Source organism: Oratosquilla oratoria, chromosome 12 (assembly GCF_046742065.1).
Source record: "Oratosquilla oratoria isolate Oo_2021 chromosome 12, ASM4674206v1, whole genome shotgun sequence".
NCBI lineage: Eukaryota > Metazoa > Arthropoda > Malacostraca > Stomatopoda > Squillidae > Oratosquilla > Oratosquilla oratoria.
In genome coordinates, this window is record NC_134788.1 from 11,974,639 (window position 1) to 11,992,778 (window position 18,140).

General features: G+C 41.6%; 1 protein-coding gene across 1 annotated transcript in view; it reads left to right on the plus strand.

Moving 5' to 3' along the window:
• The window catches only part of LOC143030971 (uncharacterized), a 205,277-nt gene that overhangs the window by 135,544 nt on the left and 51,593 nt on the right, over positions 1-18,140 (plus strand). The gene's annotated exons all lie outside the window — the stretch shown is intronic.

Genomic DNA, 18,140 nt, shown 5'->3' on the forward strand with positions numbered 1-18,140 from the left:
TAAACGTATCTCTACACTTTGACTTTATAAATAAAGTTTTGAACAAAATTAATCTTGTATTTGCATTTTTTCAATAATCCATGGGGAAATTTTGACTAAATGTATGTTCACTCTTTGATTCTATAAATAAAGTTTTGGGTAAAATTAACATTGTATTTGTATTTTTTTCAATTGTCAACGGGAGGAAATTGACATCAGGGGGTAAATGTCCCAGGGGGCAAATGTCTCGGGGGGCAATTGTCAACGAGGGGAAATTGTCCTGGAACCTTCCAAAACCGGAGGAAGTTGGGTAGGGCGAAGCGGTTGGACGGGAACCCGGGAGACTTGCAGGTGGCCGTAGGCAAGGTCCATCCGTGCCGTAGTCCGGAGTTGCTGGAGAGTACTGTCGATGTCAGCGGCGGGTCATGAGTGGTCCCTGCGAGCGCAGGCGTTTTTGGTAACGAAGATCTTGATGTGCGCGGCGTCCTTGTCACAGCCGGTCTCGTCCTCCGGCGTGGGGCGAGAGACTTGGGTTCGCAAGAGGGCGTCTGGGATGCAGTGCTGCTTCCCGGCGCACCACTTCGCCGTGAAGACGAAGGGCGAGAGCCTCTCCTCAAGCTGCTGGAGGCGGGGGTTCTCGACGGCGTCCAAGAAGTAGGAGTTAAGGATGGGGATGAGCTGACGATGGTCCGTCTTCAACGTGAAGCGGGACAAGCCAAATAGATATATTTTGCATTTGGGCGCGGCCCAGGTGACAGCGAGCATCTCCAATTCGTTGGTGGCGTAGCGGGTTTCGGCGTCCATCAGGAACCGCGAGTCACACTGACCAAGAAGCAAGCGCCCCTGACCGTGGTCTTGGAGTAGGGCGCACCCGACGCCGTAGAGACGTGATACACCCGTCTGCAGTAACATTGGTAGGGCAGGGTTGAAGGGCGCCAGTACTAGCGGTGATGACAAAGCTCGCTTGACGTCGGCGAAAGCCTTGTCGTGATACGGGATCCAGGTGAATGAACGCTTAGGGCTCATTAGAGGCCCTAAATGTTGAGCCGTCGTCGCTATGGCCGTGGTGAAGTCTGTCAGTTGGTTGACCAGGCCCATGAAGGTCAGTCAAGTTGGATGGCGTGGGGAAGTCTCGTACGGTCCTGACCTTATCCTCGTCGGCGGTGATGCCGTCGCCGGAGAGACGGTGGCACCACTCAGAGGGCTCCTCACCGACAGGCGTGATGATACCTTGCCGCACCACTGAGTCAAGTTCTTCCTTCATTTGATCCTGAAATGTGAATGGTATCGGCCTGGGCGCGTGGATGGCGAAAGGCACTGTGTCGGCTTTCATTTGGATTCTCATGGGTGGACCCGCCATCTTTTTTAGGGGGCGGGGGCGGTGCGGAGGTCATCCTTGGAGACCAGCACGTCGCTAAATTCCCGTAGAGAGTAGTCGTGAGCGGCAGCTGGCGAGCTGTCAACGGGTAGTGTTAGCTCGGCGTACCTGTTCGAGTACGTCACCGCTACGATGGGCTTTGGGAAGTCGTGCGCGACTATGGCCAAGTCCCGACAGTGGGCGAATCAGAAGAGGGGGAGCTGGGCCCCATCGTGTACCCGTATATCGGCGGCGCAGTCTCTGTCGCCGAGCGTCAAGGTGGCCCGGAGGCGTCCCACTGCGGGGAACATTTGGGACCCATCGGCCATGAACGTCGACGCCGAGAGCGACGGTTCCAAGCTGGCCGGTGTATCCCCAACTTGTGTAAGTGTAGATGATGACAGGCGGCCGTCAGACACATGGCGGCAGATGCCTGCTTTCCCATTGGGAGGGGTAGTAGCGTCGGGAATTGGCGACTCATGGTAGTCCTTGTCCCGATCCTTGGTAGACTTACAATACTCCCAGTGAACCTCTTTATTGCAGGTGTGGCAGTGATGGACATCCCTGGCAGGGCACTTGGGGGTGCGATGGCGGTGTCATTTGTTCCCGCAGCTGTGGCAGGTGCTGTTAGACGCCCACCATTTCCCGAGGTCGTGCCGGCGGCCGCAGGATTGACAGGGACCGCTGGATCGCGGGGGTGCATGCGCCATACGCTAGACCCTTTTGTATGCTGAGACTGCGCTTAAGCTCGGGTCATCCTGAACAGCCTAGGCTGTCACTCTCAATGCCTTGTGTGAGCGGTAGCTGGTCACTACCTCCTGCACTGACGTATTTCCAGCGAGGGAGCTGAGGCGTTGTACGGGTTTCTCGTCCCTGACGCCCATGAGCATCACCATTTTCAGCTGGGCCTCCGCACAAGTGACGGGGTTTCCGGTGCACAGATCTTCTTCACTTATTCCTTATGCGGTCGTAGAAGTCGTCGAAGGACTCGCTTTGCGCCTCTCTGCATCGGAGCAGGTAGCGGCGGTGGAGAGCCTCGACTCGCTTGTTCCGGAAGTGGGCTTGCAGTCGGACGAGCTCCTCATCGGCCGAGAGCGAGGTGTCATGGAGGATGCCAAGGGAGTCCCGTAGTATCCCTGAACGTTGAGGGAAAAGCACGACCAGATTTGTATGTCACGTAGCATCCTATTAACACCGACTATCACGGCATAGTCGGCTCTGTCATGACGCCAGGAATGGAACGACCGGAAGTGTGTATCGGCATGCAGTGCCAGGGGGCGTTGGACCGAGAGGTTGGCCGGTGGCGGAGGAGCGGGTGTCACTCCGGTGACAGGCGGGATCGGGGCGGAAGGTGAAGGAGGGGACGGGGAGGTTGACGAGAGGCTCGGTGAAGGGGACGTTGTGCAGGTGACAAAGGCTACGAGGGATTGCAGGGTGTCCGCTGTTTTGTCGATTTTCTTGCTGTCCTCTCTCCGTTCCTCTTGCATCACAGCTATGAGCTGTTCAATGTTACCACCACTATCCCGCGAAGACGTCACATTTGGTGTGAAGCAGGTGAGTCGCGCCTTTGTTCCATGTTCCCTGGCTGGGTGGGAGTGGCCTGCATGGGTAGGCTGGTAGGTCGCGTGATGTCAGGTTCGCTCTTTACGGTATATAGGTCACGGTCGCGGCGGGAAGTGCTCTGCCGAGGGGTTCAATATCATGGTGAATGGGATGAAAGGCCCCTATGTCAGCACCACTACATGTCTAAGAAAGCGTGTCACTAACTACACGTAACGTGGCGTCCACTGTCTAGCGTCAAACTGTACATACGGTGTCGCAAATCTCCTGACAGTGGAAAGGAGAGGATGTGGGGTGGAGCGGGTGAGGGTAGCTAGCTACAGTGGGAGCTGCAGTCCAGAAAATTTGCATCACCGACCGGGACCACACATGCTTCCCTATGAGCGGCGTGTACAAATTTTCAGTATTTGAAAGGGGATACAAAATGATTCAACTCATGTAGCTAACCACAACCCTGGGCTAATTAAATAAACTAGAAGAAATCTATTTGATAGAATAAATTCCACTGTGATTACACTTAGAAAACATGAAACAAAACACTTTAATAATTCACATTAAGTAAACATCATATGAAGATAAACCAGACTGAATTCCACTTAGAAAACAGGAAACACAACACTGATAAGTCACATAGCTTCCAATCTTAACGGATGTGTTCGATAAAGCCGGATACATGAGAACGCCTCTTCATGGTGGGTACGATTGGTGGGACCAGGTTCACAGTTCGCAGGATGACGTTACCACAGTTAATTTACTCAAAGAGATCGATCAAGTCCGATTCACACGCCATAAGCACATCCCTTCCCATAGTTCAATAGTATAATTTTCACGTGAGTTAGAAATGTAATGGAAAGTTCTAATAACCACTCCATGTGGTTAATGCGAGTTTCTTCGTGGAATACCTCAGGCACTTTTTCCTCTTCCCTGCTTCTTGTCGAACTGACGCTTCAGTGGTGGGCACGGCGGGAAAATCGCGCAATGTTGCCAAGTTTTATAGTTTCAAATCATTGCCTCCGAAGGGTACGGAGTGTAATGTGTCTGTAGGAGTCGATTCATCTCTAGCAATCCATTTAAGACAATCACTAGAGACGAGAGAAAATTATAAATCCTAACTAGCCTAAGCAGTTAACCTAATTACATAACTTATATGAGAGGTGACAAGTGCGCAAGGATTGAAATTTCAAACCGTTGAAACAAATTCACAAGGTGATGCTTAGTTGAAATGTTAATTTGTATACAAGACACCAATTTATAATTACATGGTGGAACAATAAATTCACAAGGTTGACATGCTCCAGGTTCAACCCTTAAACATTCGTGACATCTCCGTATTTCGTCATCAATGGGTACCGCGTACAAAGGGCGGAAAATTCCTATGAATAGACAATTCTTTAAACTCGTTAATGGTCCACAACTAATAACCAAGTTGGTGTTACAGACGATAAGAATAATGGAGAGTAAAATAACAAGTAGTTGTTAAAGATTCTAAGAATTCTGGCAATTTCACAGAATGGAGGAAATGACAACTTATAGGAACGAAAGTACAAATATAAAGCCTACTATAACGGCTAGGTCTTTGAACGAAAGTGTTTGCAAGTTATGGTTTGAAAACAGACGTTGAATTTGGGAAGAAATAATAGGCCGTTTGTCGCAACCCAAAGTTGTGACATACGGTCCAACATACACACTGCCACCGAGTCCCTTCGACACTTCCGTCATCACTTCGTTCACGTACGCGCCACTGAATTACGTATCATATTACTGTTACTCTTCGTTCATGCACACGCTATTTATTAACGTATCGTCGGTTTTGTGTCACTGTTGCAAGGGTATCCTATTCACTGCGCCATGTTGCAAGCTCTGTTGCAAGAGGGGTGACAGTAAAACGCACGTACGGCTATTTATGCATTCATTAATCGATGGGTTATGCGTACAGGAAAGCGCGTGGTGTGTGTAGGAAGGCTAACGGATATCTGTTGGCGTGGGCCCCGAAGGGGCGTGTCCTTCGGTCCACTGGGTGAAGGGGCTACCGACGTTACATCTAGATATGTTTGGAACTCTACCTAGCAGCTCCGTACTATGTGCGCGATTACATGCGTATGACATCGGCCTGCTTCCGAATGTCTGCACTCCTACCTATCTTATTCCTCTTAGGTAGCTGTTTAAGTAGTCATTCGTTTCTATGTGGCAACGTGGTCACGCTTAATATGCGTGGCCCTGCATGACTTTGACGCGTAGCAGCAGTATGAAAAGGGCCCTTGTTGGTCGTATGAAATGGCTCTAGTTCGACAGGCGTTGCAGCTGGTTAGGGCATCACTGTGTCGCGCTACACCGAGCTTTCCGCGCGCGCACGTCGGATACACGGCGAAAATTTAAACTCCGGAAAAGAAGCGCAATTTTCGTGGATCTCAACGACAAGGGAGTACCTTCTTGTATTAGTAGGGAAGGGGGAAGCTCGTGGTGTAGTGGGAAGGTGAAGAAATAGGAGAAAGAGAGGGATTATTGAGGAAAATTGAAGAAAATGAGGAAGGGGACGGACGGGCCCCGGATCTTAGAAGAGGTGTAAACATACGGGGGGCAGAATACACAAATGGGGAACAACAAGGAAGCAGAGGTGTCAAATGCAGAAATATAGATAACAGCAGCTCATTGGAAAGAGAAGATAACGGCTTCTATTGATTTAATGAGGGAGGAGATGACAACCTCCCCCGACTAGTAAATCTAGAGGAGAAACTTAAAAAAAAAAAAAAAAAAAAAAAAAAAAAAAAAAAAAAACGAAGAATGGGAGGTTAGGTTTGACCAATTATCACAGGTTACCCAAAGAGTTGATAAACTGGAAGAACTAAAGAAGGAGAATCAAAACCTAACCAAAGAAATAAAAGAATTTAAAAGACAGTTAAAAGAAGTAAAAGATGAGAATGAGGAATTAAAGAAGAACAAGGAAAATAAAGAGTCCATAGCAAAGGAAGCACAGGGTTGGAGAAAAGTCCAGGAGAACAGCAAAACTGTATTTACAAATATAGTGACACAAGAGATGAAAGAACAAACTAAAGACACCGTTATTAAAGTGGTCATAGAAAAGGAGATTATAGTAAGAGACTTAGTGTACAAAAAGAAATGTATAATTATATTAGGGATGGAAGAGAAGTATTATCCAAATAGGACCACAAGAGTAAAAGAGGATAAGGAAAAGATAAACAATATATTAGAAGTAGTTCAAGAGGATGGACAAGAAACAGGGAAAGAAATTGAAGAAATGTTTAGACTAGGGAAATACAGCACAGATAAGACTAGACCAATTAAGATCCAATTCAGGTCACAAACGACAGCAGAGAATATCTTAGCAAAAAACAGGTAAACTAGCTAACAGTGAACAATATAAACAAGTATGGATAAAAAGAGGAATGAATAGAGAGGAAAGAGAGGATGAGAAACAAAAAGACTAGAAGCTTAGGGAAAAAACGAGAAAAGAACAGAGTCAGAAAAAGAGAAATTCTATTGGAGAGTAGTGGATATGAAAGTGAGGAAATGGTTCATAGCAGAGAAAAACGGAAAGGAAACAGAAAACATGATGGAAGTAGCAGAAAATTAAAAGTGTCTTACACAAACATGATGCCTTAATAACAGGCTTGAACGAACTGAATGATTACCTGATGGAAAAAGAACCGGACATAATGGGAATTGTAGAGACAAAGTTGAAAGGTCCACTACCACCCAACAGTGTAGGACATGGTGCATATAATTGTTGGATTAGAAACAAAGAGGTGAAACAAGGGGGCGGAGTTATATTCCTGACTAAGAAGGATATAAATGTGAGGAATGTCACATATGGAAAGAATAGAGTAGAGAGGATTATGATGGAAGTGGAGGACAGGGATGGGTGGAGCAGGATCTTTGTAGTAAATTATGTGCCTCTTAAAACGGCCTCGTAGGAAGAGAGAGAACACAAAAGTATGTTAGAAGACACAAGGATAACACTAAATAAGATAATGGAAGATGGAGGAAGAATAGTTATAATGGGTGACTTTAATTGTGAAAAAATCTGCTGGGAAAAGATGACAGTGAAGAGTGGAGACGACCTATGGGGAAATGTTCTACTTGATATGATTATAGAACATACAATGACGCAATGGATACAAGAGAATGCTAGGTATAGAAATGAGGAAGAACCTAATAATCACATCAGAACCCGAAATAGTGGACAAGATTGAAAATAAGACGCCAATAAATAAAAGTGACCACATATTGGTTGAACTGGAACTAAACGAGAAAAAATACATGGAAAAAATGAACAACATAGAAAGGGAAGATGAATGTATGGAAAAACTAATTTTGATAAAATAAGATAATTCTTTTAAAAAGCATTGTGAGAAAGGATACACAAGGAGGAAACAATAGTAGAAGAGAAATAGAATATTTTGACAAAAATTTATAAAGAAGGAGTGGAAAAGTATGTTCCAAGACAAAAACAAGAAAAAGAATATGTAAAGTGTTGGTACAACAAAAGATGTAGGGAGTTAAAAGACAAAAGGGATAAAGCTTGGATAAAATGGAAAAAATACAAAAGACCTGAAAAATGGAAAATATATACTAGTTATAGAAATGAATATGTACAAGTGTGCAGAGCAGAAAAGAGAAAGTATGAAAAAGATATCATAGAAAAATGTAAAGATCAACCAAAACTATTTTACATATTTGTAAACAACAAACTGAAAAACAAACAAGAATTAGAGAAACTACAAGGAGGAGTTGAATACACAGAGGAAATAGAAATGGCAGAAATTATGAACAAGCATCTTAAATCGGTGTTTACGAGGGAGAACATACAACCCAGAAATATCGAGTGGGAGGAGAAAGTCCCCTTAATGAAAGAGATAGAAGTGACAAGGAATGAAATAATGAATCACTTGAGTAATCTCGATGTCAGAAAATCGCATGGACCAGATGAAATGGCAAACTGAATTTTGAGAGAATGCAGGAATGAACTAACAGACAAAATACAGTCTAATAAGCAGATCATTGAAAGAGGGAAAAATTCCAAAGAATTGGAAAAAAGCAAATATAGTACCAATATGTAAAGGGGGAAACAAGGAAGACCCCACTAACTATAGACCGGTCTCTCTTACAAGTACGATAGCTAGAATTTGTGAAACAATCGTCAAAACTAGATGGGTACGGTATCTGGAAAAAAAAAGCAACGTACTAAATCCAAGGCAATTTGAATTTAGACAAGGACGATTATGCGTCACAAACTTAATGTGTTTCTATTCAAGGCTAATAGATGTAGTACAAAAAAGGGGTGGATGGGCTGATTGTGCATTTCTAGACTTGAAAAAAGCTTTTGATAAAGTGCCACATAAAAAATTGTTAAAGAAATTAGAAACTGCAGGAGGAATACAGGGCAAACTGTTAAAGTGGATGGAAGACTTCTTGCATGAAAGAAAAATGAGTGGCGGTAAGAGACAAACACTCTAATTGGGATGAAGTGATTAGTGGAGTTCCACAAGGAAGAGTTCTGGCCCCAATAATGTTTGTTATATATATTAATGATATGGGTGAAGGAATTGAAACTTATATGAGCTTCTTTGCGGATGATGCAAAATAGTTGAAAAAGTGAACACTGTAGAAGATAGTGAGTCGCTACAGAATGATCTCAATAAAGTATGGGATTGGAGTAGGAAGTGGGAGATGGAATTCAGTATTAATAAGTGTTGTATAATGGAATTTGGAAGAAAAAAAAAAAGAATAGTGAGATCATATGAATTGGGAGAAGAAGAAATTAAAAAAGTAGAAAATGAGAAGGACCTGGGAGTCATTATTAACTCCCTAGGGCTAGGGGGTTTAGTGTAGAATATAGCCCCCGCCACATCGGCTGCGTGTCGTAAGAGGCAACTAATGCTGATCGCCGGGCGGGGCTCTTGTTTCCCCGCACAGGGCTTCCTCTTAAACTCCCTTTTCCACTCTTCTCTTCTCTTCCGCTTGCTGTCCCCTCCCTCCGACCTAATTTTCAGCCACCCCTCTCAGTAGCGGCTTCACAGACATTCACCACATCAACCCCTCATTCATAATCAATTTAAAGAAAGCCCTGGTAGGAGAAGGTGATCTCTGGGAGCCTCTAGTCACGAACTACACATAGGCGATGTGGGCAAGAAAAGTCGCTCTTGTGTTGGGATTGAGGCAACAACACAGTTCGGTAGATACCCACATGACTGAGCAGCCTTGCTCAGGATCTACTCTGCTCACCCCACATGGGGAGGGGGCTAGAAAAGGTGCCCTAAAAATAGCTTGCCTCGTTTCTACCTGACTGGGGAACCGCCCCCAGTAAGGTCACCCTCATTGCGGTCAAGACAAACCCATAAATAATAACGACCCTGGCTCGAACTCGGAACCGGACCAACTCCCTACAACCCCAGCTTCTTCCGATAACGACTCCAGCCCACCTAAGGACCATTCTTCTGAACATTCTCAACAAAAATCACCGGGACACCAGGGTGATAAAATTTCTGGTGGTAATCCAAAGAGCAGAGTACTTTTCTGCTCAAACATTTGCTTGACTCTTGATTATGAAGAGGTTTATCTCTTATGCAATTCATATGACTGCTACATGGTATTTGATGAAAGTAAATCTGCACTTGAAGCATTGAATGGATTAAACACCACCTTGTGAATGATTCTATGATCAAAGCTCGCCTATTTAATATAGACAACTTGAAAAATGAAAAATACGACTTTATTCCAAAAGAAGAAGAAACAGTTCAAAGCATGCCCCCTAGAAAGTCTCCTGCCATACTCTGGTACGTTGCAACATACAGAGAGGACAGGGAGAACTTCTTGAGAGCCTCAGAATGTATTGAAAATAAAATGGGTACTGTCCCTTATGAAAACCTAAAGAAATATGACAGGAGTATCCTGATAAAAGCAGGTAATGATACCCAAGCCAAGCTTCTATCAAACTTCAGACCCACCAATCATGGCAACATAAAGCAAATAACACCCCATAAGAGCTTCAATACCTGCAATGGCATTATTTTCTCTGAAGACCTATATGATTTCTCCGAAGAAGAAATTTTGAAAATGTGCCCTGAGAATGTACATGAAATAAAGAAGCTGAGAGGAAATAATAACTCCATCCTCTTATCTTTCTCTACCACAGTCCTCCCTGATGTAATAGTCATCAAACACTCAAGATTCAGAGTCAAGAAATATAAGCACCGCCCAACTCAATGTTACAACTGCTTAGAATACGGTCATATCATCTCAAAATGTAACAATAACAAAAAATGTGACAAATGTTCTGAAGAGCATAGGGAAGACAGTATCTGTACAAATGTTCCATACTGCCTCCATTGTTCTGGTAATCACTCCCCTAGATCTAAGGAATGCTCACGTTTTAAATTTGAACAAGACATCCTCGAAATAGCCAATTCTGAACATATCAGTATTGGCAATGCAAAACGGAAACTAATGGGAGCCAATAGAAACCCCAACTCAACCTATGCTGACATAGTAAAAAAATGAAAATAAAATCAGATAATAACTTGTCAAATCGTAACACTGTCGCACACAAAACCCAAACTCCAATACCGAGCACTAGTGCTACAACAAACCCTATTAATAGTGTGAACCATGATGAAATTTTGCCTGACCCTAATTACCATTCAAAAATTAAAAAGGTCAGCTCACAAAACAACCCTCTGAACCATCAGCAACCTATCTGCTAAGAAAAAAACAACATACATACATACATACATACATACATACATACATACATACATACATACATACATACATATACCAAAGGCTTTTTCCCCCTACACGGGGGGTAGCCAAAAAGAAAAAGGCATAGAAACCACTCCCACCCATTCCATTTCCTTTGTATTCCACTCCCCTCCACCCTCCTCCCTCCCTCTTGTCTTGGCACCTCCTGGATGACGGGTCATCCCTGTATCCTGTCCATTACATTGGGTCAGAAGCAGTGTCGCAAGACATAGCACATCCACAGCAAGGCCGCTTCATAGATTCGGCGATCCCCCCTCCCCTCTCCGTCCCCCCATGCAGAAAAGGAGAAGACGAGGAGAAATCCCTTCGGGCTGCGTCAAATTTTGCTCATACATACCTCCTCACCCCCATCCCCCACCCACTCCCCCTCATGCATCACAGCATCATCTATACACAACTCCTCTCCATTCACCCCTATCTTCTGTCCTCTCCCGTCCTTCCTCCACAGACATTCCTCTCTTTTGTAATGCCCCTTTCACCCCATCCATCCATCTCATCCTAGGACGCCCACTCATATTCACTTCCTCCACCTCTGCCTTCCACACTTCTTTTACTAATCTTTCTTCACTCATTCTTTCCATATGTCCAAACCACCCCAATACTCTTTCATCAACCCTATCTCCCAGTTCCCTTTCTATCCCTGTTCTCCTCCTCACCTCATTTCTCACTCTATCCAGCCTAGTAACCCCTATCATACTTCTCAGACATTTCATCTCAAACACCTTTCTCTCTTCCTCTCCCATGTTCCATGTTTCTACCCCATACAATGCTGTTGGCACAATCACTCCTTCATATAATCTCCTCTTAGCATCCATTCCAATGTGTATATTTCTCATTACACTTTTCAATCCACCAAGGCATTTACTCGCTTCTCTCAATCTACATTCTACCTCCACCCCCACTCCTCCCTTTCCTGGCACATTTGCACCCAAGTATCTAAAACTATCCACTTCCTCCAGTCTTTCACCCTTAATGCTCACTTCCAACCCGCTGTCACTCTCTCCCCTTGTATATCTCATCACCTTACTTTTGCCCACATTTATCTTCAGCTTCCTTATTTCACACACCTTCTCAAACTCTGGCACTAACTTTCTCAATCCCTCCTCTGATCCTGCTACAAGCGCAGTGTCGTCAGCAAACAACAACTGGCTCACCTCCCACATTTTCTTTAATCATCTCCAACCCCTGACCCACCTCTCGCAGCACCCCATTTATGTAAAGATTGAACAGCCAGGGCGACATAACACATCCCTGGCGAAGTCCCACCTTTACCTCAAACCATTCACTCTCTCCATTTCTAATCCTAACACAAACTCTACTACTCTCATAAAAACTCTTGACTGCTCTTAACAGCTTTCCTCCTATCCCATGTATCTGCAGTACCTCCCACAGTGCCTTCCTGTCTACCCTGTCATAAACCTTTTCCAGATCCATAGAAGCCCAAAAAACATCCTTACCTTTTCCTATAGCTTTCTCACATATCTGTCTTAACACAAAGATCTGATCTACACAACCCCTACCTGTCCTAAAATCACACTGCTCCTCACCAATTACTCCCTCTGTTCCTCTCCTAATCCTCTCAATCAAGACCCTCCCATAAGCCTTCCCAACTACACTCAACAAGCTGATCCCTCTGTAACTACTACACTCACACTTGTCCCCCTTTCCCTTGTAAAGCGGAACTATACAGGCACTCCTCCAGTCCTCCGGCAATCTATCCTCTCTTAAACAATCATTAAATAACCTCACCAGCCAGTTCACCATCACTGTACCTCCTTGCTTCAGACATTCTGCATGGCATCCATCCAGACCAGGTGCCTTACCTGCTCTCATCATCTTAACAGCTGCTTTCACTTCATCTTTCCCTATTTATCCTCCATTTTCCTCACCCATCACTCTCATTTTCTTAGAGCTTCCCATTGCAACTACCTTTACCTCCCTATCCTCCTTCATATTTAGCAACTCCCTAAAGTACTCTGCCCACCTTCCTCTCACTGCCTTCTCTTCCATTATCATCTTTCCATCTGCACCTTTTACCTTTTCTTCTCTACTTGATTCGCCTCCTTTTTCTCTTTTAATTTCTTTCCAAAACATTTTTTATTGCTTTCAAAATTTTCTGTCATACTCTTACCCCATTTCACATCTGCTCTCTTCTTTGCTTCCTTTATCTTATGCTTAACTTCCCTTCTCTTTCCTTTGTACCTCTCATACGATTCCCTCGTCCTAATTTGCAGCCAATCTATGAATGCCTGCTTCTTCTCTTCTATACCTTTCTTTGCTTCCTCATCCCACCACTCACTACCCTTCCTTCTATTTCCTTCTATGTTGGCCTCCACGGATCTCCCGATATTGATGGCTCAGAATTAAAGTGTATTGGGGTTGGTAAAAATGTATCTATTCACTAGGACCCATTCAGTGTTGTACAAATACTTTCCCGCGTTCGTATACCTACATATATATGTATATATATATATATATATATATATATATATATATATATATATATATATATATATATATTACAAAGGAGGAGCATGCTGACAGAAGACCTTTTGGTCCATATCTGGGTAGGATGAGAAAAAATAGTAATAATAAATAGATGAATAAAAATATGATAATGTGTATAATAGATAAAATAAATAAATGCAAAGGCATAGTTGAATAATAAACTGGTATATAGTAAATAATAATAAACTGACATATAACCAATAATAAATGAGAATCAAGCAAATAATGATAAACAAACAGACAAATGATAACAAAACAAACAAATAATATAAAATAAATGATAATCATTACAGCATCTTGCTTAGGTGTTTATCTAAATGATTCTTAAAGCTTTGAACTGAACTACATTGCACTGCCTCAGTAGGAAGTTTATTCCATTCATTGATTACACGGTTGAAGTTTTTTTCTACCTGCTTCCAAATTAGACCTATTTTCAGACAGTTTACTTGATACTTTATACTTGATACTTGATGTGACGATTCGATGCTGAGCTCCGTTTTGCATGACACTCTGCTCAGCTAAAAACGATTATACTAGCAAGCAAAACCCGTCCTCATTGACATGCTGCCCATGTCATAGCACTCAGTGAACAAATACGCCTATAGTTCCTTCTTGAAGGTTATGCAGTTTTCAGATATCCTTACGCATTCGGGTAATTTATTATATAACCTTGGAGCACTATTCACAAAGCCTTTACGACCCATTTCGGTGTTGAATCTTGGCTTATTTAGCCTGTCTATTTGAACATTATGGCTTAAGGGACTGTAGGGCGCGAAAACACGAAAAATTCTGGAAAATCAACGAATTTTAGGTAAACATTTCAAAAGATTCTCTATGATGGTGGTAACACTTTGGCCAAATATCACAGCTCAATTCCGTTTCTTTTCTTATATATAAGATAAAATAGATAAATTTTTGGCAACCTCTGGCAACCCCATTGCATGAAAAAACATTCTGTATATTGAAATAAAGTCAAATTTTTGATACCCAGTTCTGTTTTGTTTACTATAATTAATATATATGGAGATATCTGGCAACTTCCCCAACACTAATCGTCAATCACCTATTATCACCACAAGGATCTCAGTATCTCTTCAAAGCTAAAGGAGAAAGGATGTCGCCCTGTCGCGTATCTGTTAGCCTACCAGTCATGCATGCGATCGTATTATCTTTTTTTCCACCAACAGGTATTCAAAAGATTCTCTATGATGGCTGTAACACTTCGACCAAATATTACAGCTCAATTCCGTTTCCGTTCTTATATATAAAATTAAATAGATAAATTAATGGCAACATCTGGCAACCCATTGCATGAAAAAACATTCTGTATATTGAAATAAAGTCAAATTTTCGATAGCCAGTTCAGTTTTGTTTAAAGTTTTAAACGGAAACGTAAAAAAATAGACAATGTCACGAGTGAGTACGCGGCCGGAGGATTTTAAATGCCGGTGCGCTCCTTTAAACTTTAAATGCCTCTCCTGAAAAGTTTATGTTTTTTATATTTAAATAGCCATATCTCTGTTTCTTTTTGTCCGATTTCATTCATTCTTTCGAATTTGTAAAGAGAAAGAGTAATTCTTTAATTTGATTAGAAAAAAACAAAGGAAACTGTAACTTAATTTTTTTGTTTAATTTATCATAGCAGATTTTCACTGAAGTTTCTACTATTCAAAATAAAAAATCATAAAAAAATAAAAGAGAGTAGGAAAAAATCTAACTTAATGAAGTTGTTCCCAAGACTCTAATCTTTCATTTCCTACATAGTAGGCTGATTACCTATGCCTATGGATACTTCAATGATTACAGATACTATCATAAAAAAAAATAACTACACGTAATATATACATGTTACTAAAACAATTTAGTATGCAATAATACTCTTTCCGATAGAGTAAGTATACATAAGTTCACCAAAGAAATTGAACAACTTTTATGACACGTTCACCTATAAGCACTTCCCACAGTCCCTTAACGTCATGTCGGAAGCTGTACTGAAGTCACTAAGCAATTCTTTGAGGTAGACTGGTTTTCCAAATTTAATCACTTGATATACTAGGGTGCATATTTTATAAATGATCCTCGCCTTAATAGGCAACCAGTGTAAGCTTATCAGTACGGGAGTTATTCTCTCACGCCTCTTTAAACCCACTATCATCCTCGCAGCTCTGTTCATAACTGATTGTAGTTTCCTCAATAAATGGTTAGGCAGTCCATAATACAGCGAGTTGCAATAATCAAGTCTTCTTATCACGTAGTTATGAACCAGCATTTTGACAGTTTCTTTATCAAGATATTTCCTTACAAATGTTATGTTTCTCAGGTGATAACTAGCCACTCTAACCACATGATGCACCTGACTCGCGAGATTTACATTTCTGTCAATGATCACTCCCAGATTCTTAATATTGTCTCCCACAGTCTTCGAGACACCATTTATGTGCAACCTTGGAATGTTTAGCCTTACCAAATCAATTTCTTTCCCAACTATCAGGCACTCTGTCTTGTTTTCATTAAGTTTTAGTTGTTTGAGTTTCATCCAGTTTCTAATGTCACATTAATTCATTTAGCACTGTCTCTATGCTATGCACATTGTTCACTGCCATATAAAATTGTGTATCATCCGCAAATAGCTTAAAACTGACCCCGTGTCTATTCAGTAGATAAGAGAGCCCTCTAGTATATATGCAAAACAAAATTGGACCGAGGACACTTCCCTGCGGAACCCCTCTCACTAGCTCCTTTGGGCTTGAAAACGATTCACCAACTTGTACTTGATATGTTCTGTTCTCAGGAAAACTTTCGAAGTACCTCAGTGCCCTTCCTTCTATACCTATGTTCTTACAATCTTGCAATAATATAGAATGCACCACTGTATCAAAAGCAGCACTAAGATCAAGCAGAATCAATACACCACATTTTCCTTCATCCATTAACATTCGCATATCATTTACTACCGAACACAGCGCTGTTTCCGTAGAATGTAGTTTACGGTAGGCGAATTGACTCTCAGGAAGAGCATGTACCAATTCAAGGTGAGTGTTCAGGTGTTCGGGGATAACATTTTCAATAATTTTTGACAGGAATGTCAGATTTGAGACGGGCCGGTAGGAATTTAAGGATTGGCTATCAAGACTACCCTTCACTATTGGCTTAACAATCGCTCTTTTCTCAGATAATGGAAAAGTATTTTTTCAATGCTATGATTAACTAAATCTTTGATAACACTTACAAAGTCTTCAAAATTCTCACTACACTCGATGTCACTTATCGGGATGGGATCATTGCTACAATATGTCGACCGTGCTCTACGCATTATGGATTTCACCACACCCAGATTTACTGGTCTAAAAGATAGCAGTCTTGGTTCATTTATGTCTCTAGTCACGGGTAGTGACTCATTTGTATCATCCTGAAAATTCGCCACTATATTTTTCACCTTATTGTCAAAGAATTCTACAAATTTATCTGCAAGGGCACTGTCTGTATAACCCTCTGGTAATTTGACTTTCTTTTTTGTACCAGTGAGATTATCTAATATTGTATATAACTTATGAATGTCATTTCGTGCTTCAATAGTCTTAGACCTATAAAAGTTACGTTTCCTTTCTATGATCAGCCTTCTCTCATGGTTTCTTGCAATTTTATAATCATTTCTGGTCTGTTCACTGTTATGTCTACGCCACAGTCTTTCCTTTTTAATTTTGTCTTTCTTGGCTCGAGAAATTTCACCATTAAACCAAGGTGCATTGTCTCTAGGTTTAATTTTTTTTCAATAATAGGACACACCTTATTGTACTCCTCACTCACACTTCTATTGTAAAGTTCGAAAGAACATGTAGCACAGTCCAGAATTTCCTTATCCATCTCATGTTCACATTGATTATGTTTTTTTATCTGATAGTATTTCGATCACTGAGGTCACAAAACGATCGGGCTTCAAATCTTTTTTTAGTCTGATTTTATTTTTTATTTATATTTTTTCGTTTGTCTCGTCGCTGTATTAAAGGGGATAGCAAAAGTAATTAATCTATGTATAGGTGATAAACGACATATCTCTTCAACATCGAGTTTATGAATTAGGTCTTTGTCCTTCTCACAAAACACCAAGTCCAACATGTGGCCACTGACTGAAGTTGATTTGTTTACCTTGTTTGTTAAATTAAATGAGTCCATTAAATTAATAAAGTCTATCACTCCTCTCCCAATTATATCATCCATCCATATATTAAAGTCTCCACAAATGAAAGTGTTCATGGTCACCATGTCTAACTTAATAGGCTATCACTTATTCCGTGTGAAGCTAATTTAGTAAATAGTCTTTAGTGGGGGACGGTATCAAAAGCTTTTGTAAAGTCTAGATAAATTAAATCTATATTGTTTCTTTTGTCATAATTCGACTTAGTCACGCATGAACGTTTCCATCTGAACCCATGCTGGCTATCATTTATCAAACAGTTACTTTCTAAACGATGTTCGATAGCATCTCTGATGATAGTTTCCATAATTTCTCCGACGATTGAAGTCAAACTTATAGGCGTGTAGTTATTTTTTTTTCACCTTTTTTTGAATATGGGAGTAATGTTAGCTAGCTTCCATTTTCTTGGGACATCTCCGGATATGATGGATTTCTTGAAAATAATTTCTAATGGAACAACCTCATTTTTCATTTCCTTTAAGATTCTTGGATGCCAACCGCCAGGCCCTGGTGTTTTATTAACTTTGAGTTTCACTATACACCTTTTGATTTTACCCCAGACTTTTCACAGGTTTCAGTTTGGAGTTCACTTTGAGGTGTTTCAGTTACGAATATTGAGCTAAAATTATTGTTTAAAATATCACACATTCCTTCATTTGAATATTCAAGTTGACTGTCAGCAGATAATAGTGGACCAATGTCATTCCTAATAACCTTTTTATCTCTAATGTAACTATAGAATTCTTTGGGATCCTCTTTGAA